At 40.2% G+C, this 14,231-nt stretch overlaps 1 protein-coding gene across 1 annotated transcript in view; it reads left to right on the top strand.

The window, feature by feature from the left end:
* The first annotated feature begins 2,478 nt into the window (after positions 1–2,478).
* LOC121434740 (tyrosine-protein kinase Yes) overlaps positions 2,479–14,231 on the top strand; it is a 70,983-nt gene continuing 59,230 nt past the window's right edge. The window contains exon 1 of the mRNA XM_041633680.1: positions 2,479–2,666. The gene's annotated coding sequence lies outside the window, so the exon portion shown is untranslated. The remainder of the gene's footprint in view (positions 2,667–14,231) is intronic.

Raw genomic sequence — 14,231 nt, 5'->3', positions numbered from 1 at the left:
ATTCTAGTTCTCTTAGACAGTGGAGAGGAAACAAAAACAAAACCACCAGGTCCAGTACAAGGTAATGAAAATACAAGGTTTAAGAAAATGATGGATCACTGTACTGCTTCAGAGAGCTCAGCACAATGAGCCTCACACTCAAGAAGAAATGCCTGATCCTACAAGTCTTAGCTCTTGTGCTCTTTCTAGATGGGTCCTTGGAGTAGGCATGGCCAGCTGGAAAAGACAAAGTCAAGGTGGTATAGATAACAGCAGGTGCCATGTGGTTACAAGGATATCCTGCTTCTAATGGATAAATGACATCTTGAAAAATCTGTCTGGTGTTTGAGATCATACACTGCATGCACCTTATGCAAAGCAGCTGGCCTTTCAGTTACAGGAAGAGAAAATGACATCATCAGGGCCTTAGTGTGTGTGTGTGTGGGGGGGGGGGGGGGTCAGATCTCTCCTTGAGAGCAGAAGTTTAACCTAAACAAAAACATTTCCAGGCAGAATCACAGGTTCCATTGTGTATCAGTTCAATTACTAATAATTCAAATTTCCAACCAAGTAATTTTAAGCACTAAAAAGCTTTAATAAGAATATCTTAGTTTTAGAAATACCTAGTATAGTTTAAACTTTCCCCTGACCTCCCCTTCTTCCCTAGGGCTCACTTTCCCGGAAGCTTCAAGATAGGTCCTTATCACACCACAACACTGTGCGAGAGGGAACCAGGGACTGAAATCTTTCACTTGTCCATTTCACAAACAGGTTTTTAGCTCAGACTAATTTCTGTAACACCAAACTCAGCAAAACTTTCCAGATTCTGCCACTTTCTTAAAAAATAGTTTTAAATATTTCTAAAATTAATAACCATTAAATGTAATACATAATTTGTAGGTGTGATTTTGATGCCTTCTCCCTACCTTAAAATACAGAAATTGTGTGCGCTGGCACCTACCTGCAACCCCAGGACTGGGAGGTGGAGGTAAAGCAGGGGCTCAAGGCCATCCTCTACACAGCAAGTTCAAAACCAGCCTGGGCTAAACAAGACCCTGTATCGGAAAAAAAAGTAACAAAGCATACAGAACAAATTCAAAGCAGGTTAAACTAACATTGGGAAGGGTTTTTGTTTGTTTTGTTTTTGAGATTGCGTTTAGGGGTACACGTATTTCTACTATACCTGGAGGTTTAGAAACGGAACAGCTCAAATAGGTAAAATTCTAGTTTTAAGAAAAATGGAATAAACATCAATATGAAAAACTTAATGCCCCAAACAATGGCAAAATAAAGCATCATTCTACATTACATGTAGTTGTTCATGTGAACTCCAATACCTTTGTTTTGAAACTTTCAAAAAAAACTTTTTAAGTTTTTTTTTCCGTTTAAGTTCCAAAATACCAGAACAATGACACAGTTGGTGGTGCTATTGAGAATATGCCGAAGATGATTCTGAACTTTGTTGAAAGCCACAAAGGAAACCACAGCAATACTTCGGATATCCCCACCAAACAGGAAATACAAAAGGGAAATCAAGGGTTTGACAAGGCTGAAGTGGCTTTAGCAGGACGCGTCTAGATTTCAGTCTCTTGACCTTGCCTCTCATCTTTACCCCAGTTCCTTCTGAACCCTTCCTTTTCTACAAGGCAAACAAAAAAGATGCATGGCCTTCGGAAAGGGAAAATCCTTTCATCATGGCTTCTCCCCTTTAAGGGGCCCTCGCCTCAGTTTTAACATCTGTCTGTCAAGCAGAGCTATAGTCTGGGTTCCCTCTTAGTAGGATCAAATAATATGCTGTCCCGCACCAAGTGAAAGCCACCATTCCTGGGAGAGTTGCCAACACAACTCAGCTTCGGTTCCTCTCCCGGCAAGGCTGGTTCGACCTACAGTCAACAGGAAGCTTCTGGGGCAGGGACAGGATCCCAGCTTCGGAAAGAGGCCAGACGAGAACGTTTTTGGATCCCGACCAGGGTGTCAGCACCGCCCCGCTGGCTCACGCGCTTGGGCTGAGATTTTACTATCACTGACAAAGACTGCGCAGACACAAGGCTGAGAAACGAAAAGTCAAACTCTTCAAAGAACCTCAACCCCGGCCACCCCATAAAACAAAGCCCCACGCCCCTCGGCGCAACGGAGAACCGGGCCGAGCTCCGTTGTGCCCGTCGCGGTAGTTGGCGCGCGGGAGGGCAGGGCGCCGCAGGCCTGTGCAGCTTTCTCTTCACGCCCCCTCAGGAGCCCGCCTGGCCCCCGCCGCCATGTTGGGCCGGCAGGCGTGACACGGCCTGGCCTCCTGGCCAAGCGCGAACCCCGCACAGAGATCCGGCGCCGGAAGGCGCTCGAAGCAGGCAGCGCGGCCAGGCGCGAGTTCCGGTGAGCGGGCGCGCGCAGGTAGCCGCAGCCCCCGCCCCGCGCTGCCGCCCCCGTCGGGAACGGAGGGGCGGGGCCGGCGGCTAGAGGAGGAGGAGGAGGAGGAGGAGGAGGAGGAGGAGAGAGGGAGGCCGTGGGGTGCGGGCGCCCGGGAATTCCCTCCTCCTCAAGTAACGCGTCCCGGGCCGGCTGTGCCGTCGTCGCTGCCTCCCGGCGCCCCGCGATTAGGAGACGGAGCACGGAGAGAGGGCCGCGCGGGAGTGCGCCTCGGCCGGCCACCGTCTCCCCCAGCGACCCGTGCGAGTGCGGCCAGACGGCAGGTAGGCTCGCGGCGGGCTCTCGCGACGGAAGCTGCTGACCCCGGCCGGGCAGCGCTAGGCCCCGGCGTCCGTCCTCCCGCTCCCCGGCTTCTCGAGGCGCCGCCGTTCCTGCCGCTGTCTGCCGGCGGGGCCAGGAGTCGGGAAGTTGTGGAGAAACTTCTCCCTCCTGCGGTCCGGCGGGCGGGCTGGCGGGCGTGTCTCCCGGGCGCGCTACCTGCTGGCCCCCAGCCTCGGTCCCCCTTCCCGTCTAGTCCTTCCCGATCCTGCGAGAGTCCGACTGGTAGTCTAGTCGACGTCGGGGCCGCTGTTGCACCCTGCGTTCTAAAGGGCTTCGGGTCACTCGCGAGTGAGGACGAGCGGGAGGCAGGGGAGTGGCCCCTTCTTGTCCTAGCGGCTAGAGGTCTGTGTCGCCTGACGCCCGCAGCAACTTTCCGGAGAGAGGACTGGGACGTGGGGCTGGGGTGGGGTAGGGGTGAGAGTTGGTGAGCATCCGTCTGTGCAAGGTTTGATTGAAAACCGCGACGAGTTTATAAAGTTTTCCTTTGTTTGGGGTTGAAGGTGATGGGAATTATTATATTCAGAGGCCTCTTTTAAAGGTGCCCTGACACTCTGCCTCGTGTTGGGTTCGGCTCTTTATTCCGTGTTAATGAAAATTTTGTCTGAGAGTCTGTTTTTCTTTTTGGTAATTATTTCCAGCATTTGCTTTATTGGACACGCGGAAGAGCTGCTTTAAGAAAGTGGGAATATCGTTTCTGGAATAGGGACTTCTGTAGTGAACGGGGCATAGTGTGGGCTTTTTTTTTTTTTTTACATAAGTGATCGAAACAGTCGTGAAATGGTTAATGACAGTTATAATAAAATAAATAAATGAAAAGTCTGCAGTACACCCACAACTTTGCAGCTCTGTCGTTTGTCATGTATGTGTGTCCCACAGCTGTGTTTTCATATAGGTGATTTCCCAGGACACCATGTTGTAGTATATTTTGTGCATTATACTGTAAGATTACTGTACCAAAAGTATCTTGACAATTGAAAGTGTATATTAAAATTCTGTTTAATTTCTAAATTTAAAATGTTACAAAATGTGCATTTGTCATATGAACTTAATGTGAAATACTTGTTCAACTCTATTAAGAAGTCCAGTGACTGTGGACAGAAAACATTTTGAGTGGACAGGTAAGAGGATGTTAAATTAAAAGCCGAAGTTCTTGTATGCATCACATATGAGAGAACACAAACTGCATGAAAGTTGTACACCAGAGGAATATTTCCTTTCTTCTAGCCATGTCAACATTTAGCTATATCTTATTTTTTGAGTACCAGCTAAACCACAGTGAAGAATTTAGATACTGGTTAACATTTCAGAGGGTCCTAAATTTGAAAAAAACCGAAACTATTGCCTTTGATTAAAACAAGACAGTTTGTATTCATGTCTCTAGCATAAAAGCTAGAAGGGCTCTTAAAATATATACTTTGCCATAACCATGGTAATGTTAACATAGCTTTAATTTTGCAGCCTGTTTTTGCTGACTTCACAAACCACAAAATTGACTCCTTTCTGTTAACTGAAAGTGAAATTACAGCCCTGACCTGTCTTCCTGGGAGAGGTATAGACTTTTGTCTTATGGTCAAAGGATAATATTAATATATAGTCAAAAGTTTGTTTTTAGTTGAGGAAACTCCAGAAAATCATTGTCTATGCAAATAAATTTTATTTTTGTGTTTATAAGTGCTGAAAGAAGATTAGTGACCCAGCACAAATGAATTATTACTAGTCTTTATTTATTTGTAGTTCTAAAATTGCATAGTACTAGTGGTAAATAGCTTATTATGGGTAAATTAAAAAAAATACATTTAGCTCCTGTTGCCATGATTTAGGAAAGAGGCATAAACAGATTTTTTAAAAAAAGGCTCTGACATCTAGAAATGGTCTAGAAATGTAAACTTAAGTGATAAAACTAGTATTTAAAAAGAACTACAAGGAAGTAATTTGCATAAAAACAAAGACTCTCGAGAGGGAGGGAGGCAGCTGTGATAAGCATCCCTACTTCTGTAGTAGTAGGAAAAAATTCCCCCTCTTCTCCACAGGGTTTCTCTTTGTAACAGTGATGGCTGTTCAGAAACTGCCCTGTAGACCAGGTTAGCCTGGTACTCACAGTAATCCACCTGCCTCTGCCTTCCCAGTGTTGGAGTTAAAGATGTGCGCCACCATGTGCGCCACCACCGCTTGGTTAGGAAAGTTCTTTTAACCTTGGGGTCGTGGATGTGTTTATCTTAATTCATCAAGTCATATAGTTGTGTGTTTTTCTGTACGTAGGTTTTATATTTTACGTGAACATTTTTAAGATGCCTAGTGTAATGCAGTATAGATGGTGTTTGGATTAAACTAATAATTTGGGAGGATAACCTGGTTTCTTGTCACATCCTTCAATCTTTCCCCTTTTTGTTAAAAAATTTAATCATTGGTGACTCCCTGGGCTCTCCTTTGCTAACAGGTTTAGGCTTTCTGCATCATAACTGTCATGTACTAGCCTGTATCTATAACTGCCTTGAAAATACCACACATTTCCAGATGTACAATAATGAGATAATTTTGAAAAAAAGTATTTTTCATAGAAATACTCTTAGTTTTTGTTGTTATATTGATATTTTGAGAGAAGGCAATATACTTTACTATTTTTAAATGTAAGTAATAGTAAGTAATCAAAATGTTTATTGAATGAATGGATGTTGTTCTGTTATCAAGTACCTACTTTTGAGAAAATCAGGTACCATAACAAAAGTGATTCAGCAAGTCTTGACTTTCATTCTGTTTTTTCTCCAGAGCAGTAATGATTTAACTAAAAAGTTCGTCGGTTAGTTTTGATATTCCCATGAGATTCTTGTTATGTAGTAATTTTTTCCTTATTGACACTTAATGAAGTGGGTAGAGTCTGAAGAAATAATACACTTTTGTTGCAGACGAAAATAGTGACCGTTTGGTTGCGTTTCAGAGACAGTGTAGTTGCTAGACGCTGCTTTATTTGTTCTGTGTAGTCGTGTGCTGTTTTAGCTGTTGATTTTGTTGCTTAACATTATTGTAATGGAGCACTGACAAAGAGATTGCATCTGTGCCAAGTTCTTATGTCACAGGAACTTTGCCTTGTTGTAAAGGTGATGTTTGTTACTCTGGCCCCGTGTGAATATTTACAGGAAGTTTTAGTAAGATCTTCTATTGTTCTGAGGGCTACATGACTAGGTCACCTTTGTTTCACATTTAAACTGGTTTATAATATAAATACAAGTCCTCTAGCAAGATCCAGTTGCTGCTTCTTAAAGGAAATACTTGATTCCTATTAAGGTATCTTGGTGTCTTAACAAGTACTGTGTACAGCCGTTTGTGTGGCTGTGGTAGGGTATATATTTTCTTTTTTCTTTTCTCAGCTGCTCCAGTGCCACAATTAGCTGAGTATTGCTCAGCTGCAGCTGCTGGGTGATTATGAGCCATCTAGCTCCTGTCTAAACTCAGAGGCGGATTTAGCAAAAGGAGCTATAGTAACAGTCGAGATAGAAAAAGAAGAGCCAGTGCTGCTGCCAGTGTCATTTGAGCAAGTCTGTGCCAAGGAATTCTTGGCTGCCGTAGCACTCACTACTATTGTCTTGGAACCAGCCAACTTGATGGCAGCATATCTTGATCTGAGTTGAGATTTACCCTTTAGATTTGGAAGTATACTCCAAGAAAGGTGGAAAGTCCTGTGATTACAAAGTATAGCATCATGTACTGAAGGCCTGAATTACAATGATGAGACCTCAGTGTCTCATCTCCTTGCCTAGCAGCACCCTTTGGTGTCTCTTCTTGGGTTTCGAGAAACATTTAACATATTCCACTCTACTTTAACTACTGTTACTATTTGGGGGAATGACTGGATTTCTGATGTACCAATCTACATTTTTCTTTTCTAATAAAAAGTGGAAGACCCTCAAGAGGAGTTAGTTCTAGAACCAGCTACCCATAGCTTGTCCCCTGCTGTCTGAAATTTGGAAGTAAAAATCCAAAATTCTTATTTATTATTGTTGGTATTTCAGAACATAAGCCTCAACAAGTACAAGTACTAGCGATACATGGTAGTCTGATTCCCACCATCTATTGGGGAGAAGGCTGAGATGGGAGGATTGGGAATTTAAGGTCAGCCTAGACCATTTAGTAGTACCTTATCTCAAAAGTAAAAGAAAAATATCAGCATGCAAATACACTATCAGCTATGTATGGAAAATTTTAGACTGGAAGATGCCATTGGCAAATTTTGTTGCCTCTGAAATGATATTCGTAGCATCTTATACAGCTATCTACTGAAAATGCAGGGACAATCAATTCCTTTTACTAATCCTGATAATACTGGGTAGTTCAGGGTTTGGCTAATTTGAGGTGGGGATTAGAATTCAAACTTTAAGGAAGAAATATATAGAAGACTGAGCATGCTTAAGTGTATGTTGTCATAAGGTCATTTAACAAGAGACTGGTAAAAAGCTCATATGACAAAGATATTTCTTCTAAAATTGTAGTATTTCTTTCTGTGGTTGTTGTTGTTGACAAAATGTTTCTGTAGCAAGGGGCTGTTTCTATAGTAGTCCACAGTAAAGAATTTTTAAAACTTTTACATTTATTTGTTTATTTAGGTGTGTGTGTGTGTGTGTGTGTGTGTGTGTGTGTATGAGAGAGAGAGAGAGAGAGGGAGAGGGAGAGGGAGAGAGGGGGAGGGAGAGAGGATAACCTGCAGGAGACCATTCTCTTCTATCATTTGGGTTCTGAGATTGAACTCACTGTTCAGTTTTATTCACTAATCAGACATTTTACCAGCCTAAGAAATAATCTTTGAATTGTATCAAAGATGTGGTTTGCAGTATAACCATATGACTATAACTGTGGACTTTTTCTTTTTTCTTTTTTTCTGTTTTGGTTTTTCAAGACAAGATTTCTCTGTGTAGCTTTGTAGCCTGTCCTGGAAATAGCTCTTGTAGACCAGGCTGCCCTTGAACTCACAGAGATGTACCTACCTCTGCCTCCCGAGTACTGGAATTAAAGGTGTGTGCTCATAATAAATATTTTTTGTATATCCTTACCAAAATTAATAAAATCAGCTTAGTGCTTTTTTATAGATTAAATTTAAATAATATCAGCTTTCTTTTGCTCTCAAAGTTTTGTTCTACATTATATAAAATAATTTAAAATAATCTTTCAAATGAGAATTTTAAAGGTTTTCTTTATAAACTAAAAATCAGTTGAAGTTAAACTAGTCTTTAGGAACGTTTATTTTAAAGAAATACTTTTTAAAGTTTTGGCATTTTGGTTGTGAGCCTAGCCTTTAATGGAAGAACCACCTCTCGAGACCTATTTTTTACAGTTTTAATGAATATAGATTATTCTTGAGTTATAAAAAGAATCCCGTTTTCGTTAAAATCTGAAGTACATTTGATAATTTATTATACACTAAAATTGACAATATTGTAATTTAGGTTTATCTCTCCCTAGGATGAAAGAAAAGAGATATACTCATTTGCTGTGATGTGTTTGAAGGAATTTATAGTACTTGGGACACATTATGCTGTGGTTTTGGCAGGGTTTAGGAAGTGCAGGAAGGAAAGTGCTGACCACTGAAACTTCCAATGTATATCTAGAGGCTTAAGTTGTTTCAGTAGTCTGTCTGTCTTCCCCTCCCCTCTTTGTGTTTTAAATAATTTTCAGTTCCTTAACATTCAAGAGCAGTTGGAGTGAGATAGGGTTGATGGCTCACATATATAAGTTAATACTTAGGATTGTTCTGTGGCAGACTTATTGAAGTCTAACCTTTGTTCTCATCTCTTTTACAGATAAGGATACCTTAAAGTAATGGCAGTCAGGCCTATGGAAAGGAGCAGAGAAGGAAATGCGGTATAATGAGGAAAGAATAAAAATACATCAACTTTTATAAAGACATGCTTCTTTTTAATTAGTGTACAGGATTCCATTTATAATAGTGACCAATTCCATAGCTTCGTCAATTTAGTAAACTTCTTAGGTAAAAGGTTGTCGAGCCAGATGGTTCCTGATTTTAGTTTGGCTCTGCTGGACTAGGTGTGTCTTTGTTGGAGAAAGTATGTCACTGGGGACAGGCTTTGAGGTCTCAGAGGCTCAGGCGTGGTCAGTGGATCAAGTCTTGCTGCCTGAGGAACTCTCAGCTTCTCCAGTAACCGTGTTTGCCTGCATGATGATAATGGACTAAACCACTGATCTTGTAAGCCATCCCCAATAAAATGGTGTCCTTTATAAGAGTTGCTGTGGTCATGATGTCTCTTTACAGAAATAGAAACCCTAACTAAGATAGTGGTATTAAGTGTGTGATACTTCTGAAACTTTTTTGTTTGGTTGGTTTTTGTTTTTTTGAGACAGGGTTTCCCAGTGAAGCCCTGGCTGTCCTGGAGCTCACACTGTAGACCAGGCTGACCTTGAATTCAGAAATCTTGCTTGCCTCTGCCTCCGTGATGCTGGGATTAAAGGCCTGTGCCACCACCACCCAGTGGAAATTGATTTCTTAACTGACCTTTGAAGCAGTTAAGTTATCAAATAATTCATAGTTATTTGGATGAGGACATTGCCACACTGTAACAGGAAAATATCTACTATCATTATAATTCAGATTTAATTTTTAAAATTTGGTTATTGTGTTTATGTGAATTCATGATGGGAGGAAGCCTGCCTGCCACAGCATGTGTCTGGAGGTCAGAGGACACCTTAAGGAGTGGGTTCTTTCCTCTCACCTTTAAAGGGGTTTCAGGAATTGAACTTAGGTAACTAGGTTTACATGGCAAACATCTTTACCCAATGAGCCATCTTAATTGACAAACACTCCTTGATAAGGGTATTTATTTTTCCTTAAATTAATAATTAATATTTGGAACACAACAAGCATGGGTATTCGAAATCTTCACCTTTCAAGACTTACTAGGGAAAAATAAACCTAAAATTGCAAGTAGGATGTGTTCTCAATTTATTAGTTTTATGAAATTGGAATGTTTCTCCAGAATGCCTTTTCCTGTAGTGTAACCTTTCTGGTTAGATTTCTATGTAGCCCATTAGAATTATCCCGTAAAACTGTAAAAAAACAGTTGTAATAGTGTTTTTCATTTTTTTTGTTTTTAAATATGTACTCTTTGAATTAATAAAATGCTTATTTATAAATATTAAGTATGAGTAGATAAACCTATTGTCTAGCCTGTCACTTCTTTGTACCTTTGCAGCCCCTACTCTTGTTAAGAATCACTAAGAATTCTAGTGAACCTTGAGTAAAGAATTATCCGTAGTCTCTCCCACCTGCTTAGTAAGCTTTTTGATACCTACTGTTCTACTTTTGATGCCTCGTACTCTAGCCCTACAGGATGGAGTGGAGCTTCAGAAAATAAGACGGGGGCTTGGTGTGACTCTGGGTTTTCTAATTTTCCTTTTTATTTTGTCCTTTTCTTTTTTCTATCCATTCCTAGTGTTGGATGTTGAGTGATGACAAAAGCTTGTTCTATAACAGGTTGTTGGGATACTAATATTTAACATGGATTACCATATTTAATATGAATGTTTTTAATATGTTTCCAAATACACAGGAAAATCATGGAGGACATAGTCATTATAGCTGGAGCAACTGATACTTGACTTACTACAGGTGTATGCGCATGATTTAGCAGAACTAGGATTTGAATCTAGACCTTTATTCCTTAGGAATGAAACAGTGGCAGGAAAGGAGAGTCTTATCCTTTTCTATTTTAAACCATACATTTGAATTTGGTAAAAACAAAAATTTTCACTTGAACATTTTTTGTCTTTGTATCTATGGTTTTACAGTGTAACCAGACTGGCCTTGAACTAGTCTGTAGCCCAAGCTAGCTTCAGGTTCTTAGTCTTCTTGCCTTTGCTTTCTGCTTTCTAGTAATGGAATTAGAGACATCTGCCACAGTCTTGACTTTTACACTTTTCTTTTTAATGGAAGAAGCGTTTTGTAGCAGATATGATATAGGAGGGTCATCTGTCTATATCTTACTTTCATTGATTAATAAAGGACTGCCTTGGCCTTTTAATAGGGCAGAAAATTAGGTGGGTAGAGTATACAGAACAGAATGCTGGCAAGAAGGCAATGAGGCAGACACCATGATTCTTTGACCCGAAACGGATGTAGGCTAGAATCTTTCCCGGTAAGCCACCACCTCGTGGTGCTACATAGATTATTAGAAATGGGTTAAGCAAGATGTGAGAGTTAGCCAAGAAGAGGCTAGAGCTAATGGGCCAAGCAGTGTTTAAATGAATACAATTTGTGTGTTGTTATTTTGGGTGTAAAGCTAACCATGCGGGAGCCGGGCGGGACCAAAAGCAGGCCTGCTCCATCATCACTACACAGATACTGTTGTTTGTGGATTTACCATGGAAAATGATTCAAGGATTCTTTATAAATGTCTAGCTCAGGTTAACAGAGACAGTTGTTAGCATGTTTTCCCAATCATTTTTTTTCCTCTCTAAATTTAATTTATTGAAAGAACAAAGAAGCAAGCAAGAAATGATTTATTTTCTCATGCTATCCTTCATGTAGGTTTAGGCCTACATAATTAATATATATGTGTATATATATATATATTTGTGTATATCTGTACGTATATATATACATACACACACATATATGTATAGTCTGTTTATAGTCAAGCTCCCATCATGTGTAATTGTGCATACATAAAATACTTACGTATGTGCACATAGGCTTGTATTCAAATTGAGTCTCTGACTCATATTGCTAATACTCAATGTTGCTTTGGTGGCTAAAATGTATTATTTATTCTTAGATGAGTTAGTAGAAATAGATTGTACAGGCCTCATCACCTCCATGTTTTAGATCATGCTACACAAAGAGGTGCTTGCGAGGTTACCAGTTTTTGGATGGTGATTTCCTATTGTTAGAGATTTATCAAGTGGTCAAGCTACATTTGGAGGAAGCAGTAGTTCTTTTCTACTGGCTCATTATTATTATTATTATTATTAATTTTTTTTACTGTCTTCCATGTAGTTTGTTTCTATAAATAATATCACTATACAAATTCTTCACTATCTTGAAATAATTTCCCATCTAAAGGTCTAAATGGAATTTTTGTTTGCTAACTTCGGCCATGTATTAAATTCTTATGTTGACAGCTTCCTTCACTCCTTTAGAAGTCTCTTTTTGGCTTCCTTTCATGCCTTAAGTTGTAGCTGAGATTATATCTTTGTCCCCCCCTCATAAGCTAGAGCATCGTTTTCTGGTGGGAACACCAGCCAGACTCTATAACATTATTATGCCACAGAGAATACATGCATTACAGATCCGTTATAAATAACTTCAGCAATTCATCACTGCCCATGCTTAGTGAGTTTTCACATGAAGAGTGACAGCTTTTATTTTGTTACTGTGCCAGCTCTAGTTTAGAATGGAAGTTTTATTTTAGCTCCTCAAAGTTTTCATGAGCCCAAGACAGTGCCATGAACCCAAGACAGTGATACTTATGAAGTGTTTTTTTTTTTTTTTAATGTGGGATATGCAGCTGGCAGTGTCTACTTATTACAGACCCATCAACAAATACCTCACTAAAACTCATGCAGCAACCAGATTTTTTTACTTTTTATTTTTAACTTTTTGGCTTGGCAGACTTAATGTAAATTATGGAGGAGACTTTTTCTTTGTGCCACCAACTCACAAATAATGACACAGAGAATTGTTAATTATGAAAGCTCAGCCCTAGCTTATGCTCGTTCCTAGCCAGTTATAACTTAAATTAACCCAGATATTTAAATCTACATTCTTTTACGTGGCTTGGTTATCTTTATGCTGTACTGACTATCCTGTTTCCTCCATGTAGGACTAGCGACCTTGCCTTTCTTTTTCCCAAGACCACTCTGTTCCCAGAAGTCCCACCTAACCTCTTCCTGCCTAGCTATCAGCCATTCAGCTCTGTATTAAACCAATGACAGTGACACATGTTCACACAGTGTAAAGGAATAATCTTAAACAAATTAGTGTCATTGTTTGTTTTCTTCCAAGTAAGTTATTTAACTTGACTGACGTTTGAATTGGCAGGGAGATGTAAAGAGAAGTACTTAATTATTGCTAAACACAGTTGCCCATTTTCAATGAGAGCATTCCGTTTATGTCTAGTGACTGCTTAAAAATGATAACAGGTTCTGTTAAGTTACATTAATGTAAACAAGTCATGATAAGGAGATTTGGGAAAAATAAGTCTGTCAGGCACTCTTAACTGCTCATAACAACTTCACACATTGAAGGAGATGAAATTTTAGTGGACTGATACTTATTTTTGCCTCAGAAATGACCCAGTAATTAAACAAGTTGGATATTGTCAGGTCCCAAAGAAATCTAGGATAGGTCTCACTCAGTACCTGTGGCTCCTCCCAGCAGTTCTCCCTGCACCACCCACTCTAAACTTCTCCTTCCCAGTGGCTGCTGGTCTTCTGTTTCCTTCACCCTTGCTTCAGATTCCTGTATATCTCAGACATGTTGGTTGTGTTGGTCTTCTGGCTCACTCCTGGCCACTTGTTCCATGCCTCTCTTCTTGTTCTGCTTGCTACCTCTTTTCCTCTCTTGCTCCCCTTCCTCACCCTACTCCTCTCATGACCCCGTTAAGTTTCCGTCTGCTGGCTGTACTCAGTCTAGATCCTTCAAGATGCCTCTGGCTGTTCCTCCCTCAGATCTACAATAAACGTTCTCAACCATACCTTGGAGCAATCATGTCCTCATGTTTTTCATACTGATTATCTGTTTAGTATTTGTGGCTTTCTACCTAGAAACTTCGAAAGCTTTATGTAACAGTTTTGATAATCAGAATGTTTGCATTTTTTTTCTCTTTTTTTTTTTGGCCAGGCGGTGGTGGCGCATGCCTTTAATCTTAGGTCTCGGGAGGCAGAGGTAGGCAGATCTCTGAGTTTGAGGTCAGCTTGGTCTACAGAGCTAGTTCCAGGACTGGCTCCATAGATACTGAGAAACCCTGTCTCGAAAAAAAAGTTTGCATTTTTAATAAGAAAGTGTTGACATATATATACAGTTAATACAAATTTTATTATATTTCTTGGTGTGTGTGTGTGTGTGTGTGTGTGTGTGTGTACATGCACCCAGGTAAATACCTGCTAAACTATGTGTGTGGTAACCAGTGGCTAACTTTAAGGGGTTGGTTCTTTCCTTCTACCACGTAGACATGGATCCCAGGGGAATCAAACAAACTTAGTCATTAGGTTTGGTGCCAAGTGCCTTTATTTGCTAAGCCATCTCATCAAGTTCGTTATTCTAATTTTTGGATTCACTCCCTAACACTGCAAAAATTAAAACAACAGCAATTAGATTTTTCCTTTAAGTGCTTATTAGAGGGGAAATTGTTGATCATGTATCACACTTAAAACATTTGGAGCTAGGGGTTTAACTTGGTGGTAACTGTGGTTATCACATGAAGCACCAGGTTCAATCCCCAACATCAAACAAAACATTTAAATAACAATATTTCCATCAAAATAACTATATATACAAAAAACCC

This window comes from Microtus oregoni, unplaced genomic scaffold (genome assembly GCF_018167655.1).
Source record: "Microtus oregoni isolate MIOR12 unplaced genomic scaffold, Mior012 000044F_ref0000062, whole genome shotgun sequence".
Taxonomy (NCBI): Eukaryota; Metazoa; Chordata; class Mammalia; order Rodentia; family Cricetidae; genus Microtus; species Microtus oregoni.
Note: the sequence above shows the minus strand (reverse complement) of the source record. Positions and strands in the feature narration are given on the sequence as shown.